The following is a 13,739-nucleotide window of genomic DNA, read 5'->3' on the forward strand; positions in this document are numbered from 1 at the left end:
TCAGCTTCCAGAAGCTGCTGAGGTCAGCGCCACCTGGACACTGCACCCCTCAGCCCCTCCTGCATCCCAACTCCCTGCCCCAGCCCTGAGCCCCTCCCGCACTCCAAATCTGTTGGCCCCAGCCTGGATCCCCTCCTGCACCCCAAACCCCTCACCCCCGGCCCCACACCAGAGCCCACTGTGACACTTCACCCCATAGTCTTCATAATGATATGATGATATGATTATGACATAGTTATGATGTATTTTCTGCAAGGTAAGTCATATGAGATGTCATTGGAAAGGTTATGATTTGCTGAATATCATTATCCTATTTGTATGCATGTATCACTTTTGTATCGGAAGTTATGAACATTGACTATTTATCTATGTATCTACTTAAGGGTGGCTTGTTGGACTAGGGGCTGGTCACCAGGAAGCCATTTAATTTTCCTGTCTGGACAGTTGGAATCCCATTTCTCCCCAGCATGGACTGACCGGGAAGTCTCAGATCTGATTGCTCAGGGTGATCTCTTGCTTTCAGGATTGCCTGCATCAAGAGGACAGAGTCACTTCTATGAATCCAAGTGTTTGACATCACACAGGTGCAACTGTATCACGACCTGATGCACCATGGCTGCTTGGACTAATCTAGGAGTAGGATTCTCGCTTAGGGTGTGAGAGGTGATCCCAGGTTCAAATCCCAGACTGGCCCTGTGACTTTCCTTGCTTGTTGAAGGAAAAGGCCTGCGTAGGGACCATGGAATTGTGGTCGTAAATGCATGGTTACTCAGGTGGTGCCAGAGAGAGGGCTTTGGATTCTTCAAACATGAGACGTTCCAGGAAGAAGGATTGCTAGGAAGAGATGGGATCCACCTAACATAGGGTGACCAGACATCCTGATAAAATCAGGACTGTACTGATAGTTAGGCATTTGTCCTGCATCCTGACTGATGTTTGAGCAGGATGCAATTTGTCCCAATATTTTGCGGCACTCCGCCTTTTTTTTCCCCTCTGCCGGTCCCCCCCTGCAATGTGTCCTGAGGGAAGAGCATCTTTGCAGGCCGGCTTGCTAACCTAGTGAGGAGGGCTTTAAACTAAGGTCATTGGGGGATGGAGACCTAAGCCCTGAGGTAAGTGGGACACCGGGAGGAATCACAAGGAGGAGCGTGCAACAGGGGAGTCCTCCTGATTCATACTCAGAAAATAGGGCAATTGGCTAGTTATTTTAGGTGCTTGTACACAAATGCAAGAAGCCTGGGAAACAAGCAGGGAGAACTGGAAGTCCTGGCACAGTCAAGGAACTATGATGTGATTGGAATAACAGAGACTTGGTGGGGTAACTCACATGACTGGAGCACTGTCATGGATGGGTATAAACTGTTCAGGAAGGACAGGTGGGGGAGAAAAGGTGGAGGAGTTGCACTGTATGTAAGAGAGCAGTATGACTGCTCAGAGCTCCAGTATGAAACTGGAGAAAAGCCCGTTGAGAGTCTTTGAGTTAAGTTTAGAGGCGAGAGCAACAAGGGTGGTGTCATGCTGGGCATCTGCTATAGACCTCCAGACCAGGAGGAGGAGGTAGATGACGCTTTCTTCGAACAGAAGCTTCCAGATCACAGGCCTTGGTTCTCATGGGGGACTTCAATCACCCCAATATCTGCTGGGAGACAAATACAGCAATGCACAGACAATGCAGGAAGTTTTTGGAGAGTGTTGGGGACAACTTCCTGGTGCAAGTGCTGGAGGAACCAACTAGGGGCCGTCCTTCTCTTGACCTGCTGCTCACAAACAGGGAAGAATTGGTAGGGGAAATAGAAGTGGGTGGCAACCTGGGCAGCAGTGACCATGAGATGGTCGAGTTCAGGATCCTGACACAAGGAAGAAAGGAGAGCAGCAGAATACGGACCCTGGACTTCAGAAAAGCAGACTTTGACTCCCTCAGGGAACCAATGGGCAGGATCCCCTGGGAGGCTAATCTGAGGGGGAAAGGAGTCCAGGAGCTGGCTGTATTTTAAAGAAGCCTTATTGACGTTGCAGAAACAAACCGTTGCGATGTGCAGAAAGAATAACAAATGTGGCAGGCAACCAGCTTGGCTTAACAGTGAAATCTTCAGTGAGCTTAAACACAAAAAGGAAGTTTATAAGAAATGGACACTCAGACAGAAGACTAGGGAGGAGTATAAAAACATTGCTTGAGCATACAGGGGTGTAATCGGGAAGGCCAAGGCACAAGGAGTTGCAGCTAGCAAGTGTTAACAGTAACAAGAAGGGTTTCTACAGGTATGTTAGCAACAAAAAGGTGGTCAAGGAAAGTGTGGGCCCCTTACTGAATGGGGGAGGCAACCTAGTGACAGATCATGTGGAAAAAGCTGAAGTACTCAATGCTTTTTTTGCCTCTGTCTTCACAGACAAAGTCAGCTCCCAAACTACTGCACTGGGCAGCACAGTATGGGGAGGAGGTGAGCAGCCCTCAGTGGTGAAAGAACAGGTTAAGGATTATTTATAAAAGCTGGACATGCACAAGTCCATGAGGCCAGATGCGCTGCATCCGAGCGTGCTGAGGGAGTTGGCTGATGTGACTGCAGAGCCATTGGCCATTATCTTTGAAAACTCGTGGTGATTGGGGGAGGTCCCAGATGATTGGAAAAAGGCAAAGATAGTGCCCATCTTTAAAAAAGGGAAGAAGGAGAACCTGGGGAACTACAGACTGGTTAGCCTCACCTCAGACCCCAGAAAAATCATGGAGCAGGTCCTCAAGGAATCCATTTTGAAGCACTTGGAGGAGAGGAAGGTGATCAGGAACAGTCAGCATGGATTCACCAAGGGCAGGTCATAGAATCATAGAATATCAAATATCCAACCTAAACCCCCCCACTGCAACTTGAGACCATTACTCCTTGTTCTGTCATCAGGTACCACTGAGAACAGTCTAGATCCATCCCAGCCCCTAATCACATCCTTCTTGTAGTGTGGGGCCCAACTGGACACAGTACTCCAGATGAGGCCTCACCAATGGGCACACTGTTGAGACATATAGCCATTCGGTCCCTAGTCTGTAACAGTGCATTGCAGGACTCTGCACTTGTTGAACTTCATCAGGTTTTTGGCCCAGTCCTCTAATTTGTCTACCTCCAGTGTATCAACCACTCCTCCCAGTTTAGTGTCATCTGCAAACTTGCTGAGAGTGCAGTCCACCAGATCATTAATGAAGATATTGAACAAAACCGCCCCCAGGACTGGGGCCAGCTTTCTATCCACCTTATAGTCTATTCATCCAGCCCATACTTCTTTAACTTGCTGGCAAGAATACTGTGGGAGACTGTATCAAAAGCTTTGCTAAAGTCAAGGAATAACACATCCACTGCTTTCCCCTCATCCACAGACCCAGTTATCTCCTCATAGAAGGCAATTAAATCCATGCTGACTGTTCCTGACCACTTTCCTCTCCTCTAGTTCAGAATTGATTCCTTGAGGACCTGTTCCATGATTTTTCCACGGACTGAGGTGAGGCTGACTGGCCTGTTTCCAGTCATCCAGTTTTCAAAGATAATGGCCAATGGCTCTGTTTTCTAAATAGTCATTCCTGACCAATCTGATTGCCTTCAATGATAAGATAACTGGCTCCGTGGATATGGGGAAAGCAGTGGACTTGATAGACCTTGACTTTAGCAAAGCTTTTTGATACAATCTCCCACAGTATATTTGCCAGCAAGTTAAAAAGTCTGGATTGGATGAATAAGGTGGACTATAAGGTGGATAGAAAGCTGGCTAGATTGTTGGGCTCAATGGGTAGTGATTAATGGCTCCATGTCTAGTTGGCAGCCGGTATCAAGCAGAGTGTCCCAGGAGTCAATCCTGGGGCCGGTTTTGTTCATCATCTTAATTAATGATCTGGGTGATGGGATGGATTGCACCCTCAGCAAGCTCACGGATGACACTAAGCTGGGGGGAGAGGTAGATACACTGGAGGGTTGGGATAGGGTCCAGAGTGACCTAGACAAATTAGAGGATTGAGCCAAAAGAAATCTGATGAGGTTCAACAAGGACAAGTGCAGAATCCTGCATTTAGGATGGAAGAATCCCATGCACTGCTACAGGCTGGGGACTGAGTGGCTAAGCGGCAGTTCTGCAGAAAAGGACCTAGGGGTTACAGTGGACGAGAAGCTGGATATGAGCCAGCAGTGTGCCCTTGTTGCCAAGAAGGCTAATGGCATACTGAGCTATGTTAGTAGGAGCATTGCCAGCAGATCAAGGGAAGTGATCATTCCTCTCTATTTGGCACTGGTGAGGCCACTCCTGGAGTACTGTGTCCAGTTTTGGCCCCCCCACTACAGAAAGGATGTGGACAAATTGGAGAGAATCCAGCGGAGTGCAACAAAAATGATTAGGAGCCTGGGGCACGTGACTTCTGAGGAGAGGCTGAGGGAACTGGGGTTATGTAGTCTGCAAAGGAGAAGAGTGAGGAGGGACTTGATAACAGCCTTCATCTACCTGAAGGGGGGTTCCAAAAAGGATGGAGCTCGGCTATTTCAATGGTGGCAGATGACAGAACGAGGAGCAATGTCTCAAGTTGCAGTGGGGGAGGTCTAGGTTGGATATTAGGAAACACTATTTCACTAGGAGGGTGGTGAAGCACTGGAATGGGTTCCCTAGGGGGGTCGGTGGAATCTCCTTCCTTAGAGGTTTTTAAGGTCAGGCTTGACAAAGCCCTGGCTGGGATGGTTTAGTTGGGGTTGGTCCTGCTTTGAGCAGGGGGTTGGATTAGATACCTCCTGAGGTCTCTTCCAGCCCTGATATTCTATGATTCTGTAATTCTATGCTCTGTATTTCACATGTATTTATGCCTGGGTAACACCCACTAGACAAGATGTTTTCATTCTAGACAGTGTGTGGGGACTGGGCCATTAGGAAAACAAGAGGCCTTAGAAGAAGCTTATCTCCCTCCTGGGGAGCCTTCCTGACAACGCTACAGACAGCCTTGGAGTACTGGCTGCTAGGACTCTGCAAGGACACGTGATGACACCACATGTCTCTAGACTCCATCTTGGGATGTCAGTAATTTTCCACAGACTGGTCTGGGAACTGGGAACTAAGCTTTGAAACAAAAGGGTTCCCGCCTTATGCCAAAGCTATATAAGGCAGGGAGTGACATCGTCTGGGATTCTTCGCTCCTCACACAAGACTCCTGAAAACACCTAAGGAACAAAGAGTGAACTGGGGGAAGTGCTGGACCCAGGCTAAAGGGATTTTTAGTCTGTGAATTCCAAGCTGTAAGCAAGTGGCGTTTGCCCCTTAAGAATCTGCAGCCTGCTTGTAACATCTCTTAGGGTGAGAATCTGCTATTCACAGCCAAGCAGTTTAGTATATTAAGCTTAGTTTGCAGTTTTGTTTATTTGCTAGGTAATCTGCTTTGATCTGTTTGCTGTCTCTTATAATCACTTAAAAATCTAACTTTTGTAGTTAATAAACTCATTTTTGCTTTATCTAAACCAGGGTGTGGGAATCATTACTCAGGGGCAGAAGGTGGTTGCACTTTGAGGAAGCGGGTGGACTTCATGAGCTTACGCTGTACAGTTCTCTGTGCAGCGCAGGACGGTATAATTCTGGGTTTATACTCCCGAGGGGGTTTGTGCCTGAGGAGCTGGTTTTTGCCCTGGCTGTCGCCTTCCTATGCAGGGGCTGGTCAAAGCGCCTGCATGTAACTGCAGCTGGGTGTGTCCCTACCTGTACGTATGCTGGTGAAAGTGCAGGCTGGAGCCTGGAGGGCTTTGCAGCTTGTCACAGCAGTGCAGTGTAAGAGGGAGCCCAGGCTGGTGGGTCAGGGGGCTCAGTGGTACCCCAGTTCCAGGGGCATCCTGGGGGGAACCCACACCCACAACCTCAGCCAGAGCCCTCGACACCCCTACACCGCCAACCCCCTGCCCCACACCGAACCCCTCCCACATGCTGAACCCCTCATTTCCGGCCCCACCCTGGAGCCCGCACCCCCAACTGGAGTCCTCACACCCTTCTGCACCCCAATGCTCTGCCCCAGCCTGGTGACAATGAGTGAGTGAGCGTGGGTGGAGGAGAGTGAGTGACGGAGGGGGAGGGGGGATGGAGTGAGCAGGGGGGGCCTAGGAGAAGGGGCAGAGCAGGGGCAGGGCCTTGGGGCAAGGGGCGGGGTGTTAGGTTTTCTACAATCAGAAAGTTGGCAACCCTACCACCACAACCTCTGTAACTGCTGCCTGCCTCCACCACGGCCTCCATAACCACCGCCTGCCACCCCCTACAGCCTCCATAACTGCTGCCTGCCTCCACCGTAACCACCGCCTGCCACCTCTACGGCCTTCATAACCGCCGTCTGCCTCCTCCACGGCCTCCGTAACTGCCACCTGCCTCCACCACGGCCTCCATAACCACCCACTGCCACCCCTACAGCCTCCGTAACTGCCACCTGCCTCCACCACAACCTCTGTAACCGCTGCCTGCCTCCACCACAGCCTCCGTAAGCGCCCACTGCCACCCCTACAGCCTCCGTAACTGCCATCTGCCTCCACCACAGCCTCCGTAACTGCCACCAGCCTCCACCACAACCTCTGTAACTGCTGCCTGCCTCCACCACGGCCTCTGTAACCACCGCCTGCCTCCACCACGGCCTCCGTAACCACCCACTGCCACCCCCTACGGCCTCCATAACTGCCACCTGTCTCCAACATGGCCTCCATAACCGCTGCCAGCCTCCACCACGGCCTCCATAACCACCCACTGCCACCCCTACAGCCTCCGTAACTGCTGCCTGCCTCCACTGTAACCACCGCCTGCCACCCCTACGGCCTCCATAACCGCCACCTGCCTCCACTGTAACCGCCACCTGCCACCCCCACGGCCTCCATAACCACCGCCTGCCTCCACCACGGCCTCCGTAACCACCCACTGCCACCCCTACAGCCTCCGTAACTGCTGCCTGCCTCCACCACGGCCTCCGTAACTGCCGCCAGCCTGCACCACAACCTCTGTAACTGCCGCCTGCTTCCACCACGGCCTCCGTAACCAATGCCTGCCACCCCTACGGCCTCCATAACCGCCGCCTGCCACCCCTACAGCCTCCATAACCATCCACTGCCACCCCTACAGCCTCCATAACCGCCGCCAGCCTCCACCACAGCCTCCATAACCGCCGCCAGCCTCCACTACGGCCTCTGTAACTGCTACCTGCCTCCACCACGGCCTCCGTAACTGCCACCTGCCATCCCCTTAGCCTCCTGCTACTGCTTCATCCTGTCACTGCGCCCTCCCATTGCAGCTGCCTGCTATTACCATGGCTTCCCTGGGTGACTTACTGCTCCCCTCCCTCCCAGCTGTTCCAGCCCAGAGAGCAGAGGGTGGAGCGGGGTTGGACACAGGACAGCTGGGGAGAGGTGCCATGCAAAGTAGGCAGCACTTGGGCCATTGTGCAGCGGGAGGGTGTGCTGGTTCCTCATGCCCGTCCCCTGAGGCACTCCCAGGCTTGTTGCAAGGTGCCCGCCTCCCGGCCAGCTGCTCTCCTAGCCTGCACGCTCCAGCGATGCCAGTCGAAGGGAGCAGGAACAAACCCAGCCAGGCTGCTCGTGTGGTTCCTTCCATCACCAGCTGCATGGCACCCAGGCTGGTGCATTAGGGCCACCTGCATCTAACTGCAGCTGAGGAGCTGCTTGCTCGTCCCGGAGAGCCCCCGCTCTGGGGCTGGGCATGGGAGGGGCGGGCAGGGGTCTCACACTCCTCAGCTTCCCTGCCCCAAACCCTCCCACGGGCAGGCGCGCTGCCCCTGGCCCTGCCCCCCCAGCGACGCCAATGCCTCACGAGCCGCGCAGCACGCGGGAGTGGCTGTCAGGCTGGGTTAGGTGTCAGGGAGCCACTGGGCTGGAAGGCAGAGTCTGCCGGCCAGGCGCTTTGTGCTCACATGCAGCGAGCAGCCCAGACAGCGGCAAGTGATGCTGCAGCTGAGGCTGCCCTCAGAAGTGGGGCGACGCAGGGGGAGAGGCAGAGGCGTCTGGCAGCGGCCCAGGCGAAATCAAAAGCTGTCTGTGCGTCCGTCAACTGCTCTTTCTTCTCTCCCTCTTGCGGAGAGCCAGGTGGTGACGGCACCGGCGTGGGCGAGGGGTTAACGCCTCCGGCTGCAGAGCAGAGAGTGCCGCAGGCACCACGCTGCCATGTGCTCGTACAAGGCTAACGCGCTGCCCAGGCCGGGTCCTGAGGGGGGTGGGCGCCCTCAGCTCCCCTTGGCTTTGATAGACTGGGACCTTCCTGCTGACTGGGACAGTTTGAGTCCCTGGGTTTTCAAGTGCAGCCACCTCTGGGGTGGTTTCAGAGCTTACAACCTGAGAGAAGGGAGGGAGAACCCCATGGTCCATGGGGCGGGGATGCAGGAATTTGGCCAGGACTCTGAGATGCCACGCTCCACTCGCACAGCCAGCCTCCTCTCATGCCACTGAGATGGCAAATGGCCCAGGCTCGGTAAGAGCAGTGCCTGGGTCCCTGGGAAAAGGGCTCCGGGTCCATTTGGGAACAGCACCAATGGGACCTTCCCAACAAAGTGCTCCGGTTGCATGGACGGGTGAGAAGAACAAGGGAGGAGCTTCCCTGCTCCATGGGCAGAGGAAAACGCCAACAACCCCGGGAAATAAACCCCTGAGCAGAGATGGACTGAGCTCTGGAGCCAGACTTCCCCCCAGATCCCAGGCCTGTTACCGAGATCAGCATGTGCTTGAACACGGGCCCGTGTCTGACATCCCTGCTCTTGGAAACGGGGCAAAGGAGCCTGCCCTCTGCGGAGCGCTTTGCGAGCTGTGGGGTCAGGAATCGGTATTATCAGCGCATTTTGCCTTTCCAAGCACCTTCTAGCCCAGGGTCACCCCCCGTCCCTCAGGAAACGGAGGCCCAGAGCTGGGAAGGGCCTCGCCTGCAGCGAGCCCAGCACAGAGCCCAGGGCTCCAGCTCACAGTGCTGTGCATTGGCCGCGAGGGCCTGCTCGCCTGTCAGCACTGTCCCATCGTGTCCCATCAAGTTCAGCTGGAGTTGGGGGCGCTCGAAGGCTCAGAACTGGGAGCTGTTCTTGGATCTGTCAGGATTTCCGACGAGGTGTCTCCGACGAGGATCACAGGACTGGATGAGGCAGCCTCAGCCCAAGGCAGGTCTGTCGGGCACCTCTCCTGGTGCTCTTGCCGAAGAGTCTAGGCCAGGTGGGTTGGGGAGGGTGAAGCACTGCTGGCAAGTCTGTCCCCCAACAGCTTCACCCCACCACCCTGCTTGCACCTGGCAGCTTCCCACCCCCCAGTGCCGTTCAGGGGAACGGCCTCAGTGTCCTAGCAACACCAGTGGCTCCAGACTGCAGCGCTGGGAGCACGGACACTTGGCTACACTGGGTCATTTCCATGGGGACATGGAGCCCTGGAGAAGGAACAGCTCCTGTGCCACTTCCCGCTCAGGGTGAGGCCTGGTGGCAGGGCTTTGCCTCCACCCCCTCTGCCAGGGAGGGTGTACACGCCCCCTGAATTTCCCCAACACCCCCCAGGGGTCAACTAGTTCTGTGCGGTGTTGCCAGTTTAGTCGTTGGTTGGAAATCTGAAAAAGCACATAGAGTAGATGATAAAATACGTGTGCCTGAAAAAGCAGACTAGGTTTGAAAAGCATGAACAAAGACTAGCTCCCTCACACGGCTGCTGTTTTTTCTGACGATGTCAGTGCGTTCATTTTGGTGATCTGGGCCAATTTAATCATTTCAAAGTGTGATTTGTAAGCAAGGTCTGAGCGAGCTCTCCCCTGACAGCTAGTGATGAGGCAGGGGGCAGGGGGCAGGGAAGGCTTCAGGTCCAGACTGTATTTACGTGAACACACCTATTCTGCCGAGGTATCCAGCAGACAGAGCTGGGATCACTTTAGGATTGACTGTGGCAGGAATGAAATGTTGTCCTTATTGTATGAGTAAAAAGCAGAAGGGCTGGACTTAGCCTGTGCTGATTGAGGGAGTCACCCTCAGTGCTTCATTTGTGCCAAGTCTGAGCCCTGGCACATCTAGGCTGGGTAATTCATAGCGCTGGGATCTCTGGGTTGGGTGATTTATAGCTCTGGGACTGCTGGGCTTGCCACATCAGTTATGAAAGCACAAAATTGCTTGAGCCCCCAGTATCTCTGTCATTATAAATTAAGCACTGGGGACCTGCAACTGAACTGCACTCGCTAAGCAGGAGGTTTGGACGCCAGATCCTAGTGAGGAGAGAGAGGGTGGGGGCAGGTGTTTGGCCGGGTGGGGTGGGCTCTGCTAAGAGTCCCAGGCACTATTTGACCTGCCCCTCTCTCCTGTTTAGAGACAGAGCTGATTAGGCTCCATAGAGAGTGTTTTGTTTTGTTGAGTGACCAGTGCGCACTAGAGCTGGAATCACTGACAATCAGGTCTCAGGCTTAGCCCTGCTGCAGGACAGCACTGATGGGGAAGACCCCACCCAGCCTGCCCAAGCCGTGAGGTTCCCCCACTGAGAGCTCTAGTAGGAAGAGAGCCTGAGACAAAAGCCCCCTTTTCCCCACTCTCCGTTAGCTCCCACCTGCTTCTTTCCCCCACACCCTCAGCTCCGGGCCTCACTCACCTTTTTGTTAGCATTTTCCCCACACCATCCCCTCCCATGGCTGGGGCGCGGCAGGCCTGGTGTTCCCCACAGCTGGGGCACGGCTCGGCAGGCCTGGTGCGCTCCCCATGGCAGGCCTGGCACTCCCTGCGGCTGGGGCACGGCTCGGCGGGCCTGGCGCACTTCACAAGGCTGGGGCAGGGCTCGGCGGGCCTGGCGTGCTCCCCGCAGATGGGGCACGGCTCGGCGGGCCTGGCGCACTCCCCGCGGCTGGGGCATGGCTCGGCGGGCCTGGCGCTCCTCTGCGGCTGGGGCCCTGCTCGCCGGGCCTGGCCCACTCCCCGCGGCTGGGGCCCGGCTCGGCGGGCCTGGCGCGCTCCCCGCGGCTGCGGCCCGGCTCGGCGGGCCGGGCCCCCTCCCCGCGGCTGGGGCCGGGCTCGGCGGGCCTGGCGCGCCCTCCGCGGCTGGGGCACGGCTCGGCGGGCCTGGCCCGCTCCCCGCGGCTGGGGCACGGCTCGGCGGGCCTGGCGCTCCCGCGGCTGGGGCACGGCTCGGCGGGCCTGGCGCGCTCCCCGTGGCTGGGGCACGGCTCGGCGGGCCTGGCACGCTCCCCGCGGCTGGGGCACGGCTCGGCGGGCCTGGCGCTCCCCGCGGCTGGGGCACGGCTCGGCGGGCCTGGCGCGCTCCCCGCGGCTGGGGCACGGCTCGGCGGGCCTGGCGCGCTCCCCGTGGCTGAGGCACGGCTCGGCAGGCCTGGCACGCTCCCTGTCAGTACTTGCCCAGGCAGGGAAGTGAATGATCCAACCCCCTTCTCCCTTCCCCTCCCTCTGCTGCCTTTTCACGCCGGCTCACCCTAACATTGACGGGGTGGGGACCAGGGCATCCTTCTGTTGCTCAGTGTGCTTGGGCAGAGGGCAGTTAGGGCTCAACCCATCTGCCCTTTCCTGACCAGCAGCCTTGCCTGGGTGCCTTCCCCACCCCCCCAAGTGAACATGCCAGCTTAGTGTGGGTGGGTGGGTGGGTGGGTTCATTTTTTAGCTTGCTTGTTTGTTTCATTCAAGCCCATGGAGTGATACTGGAGAGATGGAGGGATGGATGGACAGAAGGCTGGCTGCTGACTTCGCGGTCTGGCTGGCTAGACAGAGGGATGGACACAGGGATGGATGGATGGCTAGAAGGATGGATGGAGGGACGGATGGATGGATGGACAGAGGGGTGGCTGGCTGAACAGAAGGATGGATGGGGGGATGGATGGAAGGACAGATGGACAGGGCTGGTTGGCTGGACAGAAGGACGGAGGGCTGGATGGATGGAGGGACGGATGGACAGAGGGGTGGCTGGCTGGACAGATGGAAGGAGAGGGGTTGGATGGACAGAGGGGTGGCTGGCTGAACAGAAGGATGGCTGGAGGGATGGATGGAGGGCTGGCTGGCTGGACCGATGGACGGATAGAGGGGTGGCTGGCTGGACAGATGGAAGGAGAGGGGGATGGACGGACAGAAGGGTGGATGGATGGAGGGATGGATGGACAGAGGGGTGGCTGGCTGGACAGATGGAAGGAGAAGGAAATGGACGGACAGAAGGATGGATGGATGGAGGGATGGATGGATGGAGGGGTGGCTGGCTGGACAGATGGAAGGAGAGGGGGATAGACGGACAGAAGGATGGAGGGATGGATGGACAGAGGGGTGGCTGGCTGGGCAGATGGAAGGAAAGGGGGATGGACGGACAGAAGGATGGATGGATGGAGGGACAGATGGACAGAGGACTGGCTGGCTGGATAGAAGGCTAGAGGGATGGAAGGCCAGAGGGCTGGCTGAGTGGCTGGACAGATGGATGGACAGACAGATGGTCACTGATCTGACCCTGGCTCTGGGCTGTGATGGAGTCTCGGAAAGGCCGTGTCTGGCAACCCCCACCCCCCCGCCCACTCCCAGCCCTGTCCCTGAGGCGGGACAGCCAAGCCGAGCCCGTGAAGAGCAGCGCATGGAAGAAGAGACCAGACTCGGGAGAGGTGACAGCTCTTATTTATCACGGATTTGCTCTGATGTTGGTAAGAAAATCAATCCCTGCCCCCGCCTGACCTCCAGCCCCAGCCCCAGCTCTGGTGTCGGGACAGGCGGCATGGAGGGGACTGACAAGGCCGGGTCCCTCGCTCCACCTGCGAGGGCTTGTGCGGAAGGGAGGCTGGTGCACCCATGGTGGCGTTGTCGCCCCCACCCCGTTCTTCGGGGGAGGGGGCTGCAGCTCCAGCTGCCCCCCACCGCTCCCCAGGAGAGGCCCCCATATAAATATACACACATCCTGTACATATGTACACGCGGGCTGGGAGCCCGCGCCCCCCAGCGAGGACTGTCACACTGGGGGAGGCCTGGGGGGACCCAGCAGCCACGCCAGCGGGAGGGGATGAGCGACTGATTGCCCAGGAACCGCTGCCCGCCCTCCCACTGGAGCCAGCGCTCACCCCGTGCCCTCCTGGGGCCCAGCTGGGATCTGCCTGCTCCCAGGGTGAAGACAGAACCAGGGAGCAGCAGGGATCTGGGAGCACCCGCAGCCCCCCAGTTCCCACCATCGCAGGAGGGACAACAGCCAGGGAAACAGGAGGCAAGGTATGGGTGTCGAGTGGGGGGAGTGCACCGGCACCAAGTGGGGAAGAGAGGGCATGAGCGATGAGTGGGGAGGGGAGGGGAGAGCATGGGCACTGAGTGGGGGAGGGGAAGGCCAAGGGCGCCGACTGGGGGGGCGAGAGGCCATGGGTGCTGAGTAAGGGGGAGGGGAGGGTATGGGCACTGAATGGGGAGGAGGGAACGGGCACCAAGTGACAGGGGAGGGGAGGGCATGGGCACTGAGTGAGGGGGAGGGCACAGGCACCAAGGTGGGGGGCGAGAGGCCATGGGTGCTGAGTAAGGGGGAGGGGAGGGCATGGGCACCGAGGTGGGGGGGGAGGGAACGGGCACCGAGTGACGGGGGAGGGGAGGGCATGGGCGTCGAGTGGGCTTAATACCGAATTTGCAGTGAGGGCTGTAAGGGGTCGGGCTGGTGACAGGACATTCCCCCCACTCCCGCCCCCCACTGGCCTTTCCCCAGCAATGAGAATAAGCCAGGGGAGCTGTGGTGATGGGCTGTGAGCCACTGGGGCTCACGGGGGCGATGTGCCTCTTGGGGGGGCTCATGGGGGGC

This window comes from Mauremys reevesii, linkage group 17 (assembly GCF_016161935.1).
Source record: "Mauremys reevesii isolate NIE-2019 linkage group 17, ASM1616193v1, whole genome shotgun sequence".
Lineage (NCBI taxonomy): Eukaryota > Metazoa > Chordata > Testudines > Geoemydidae > Mauremys > Mauremys reevesii.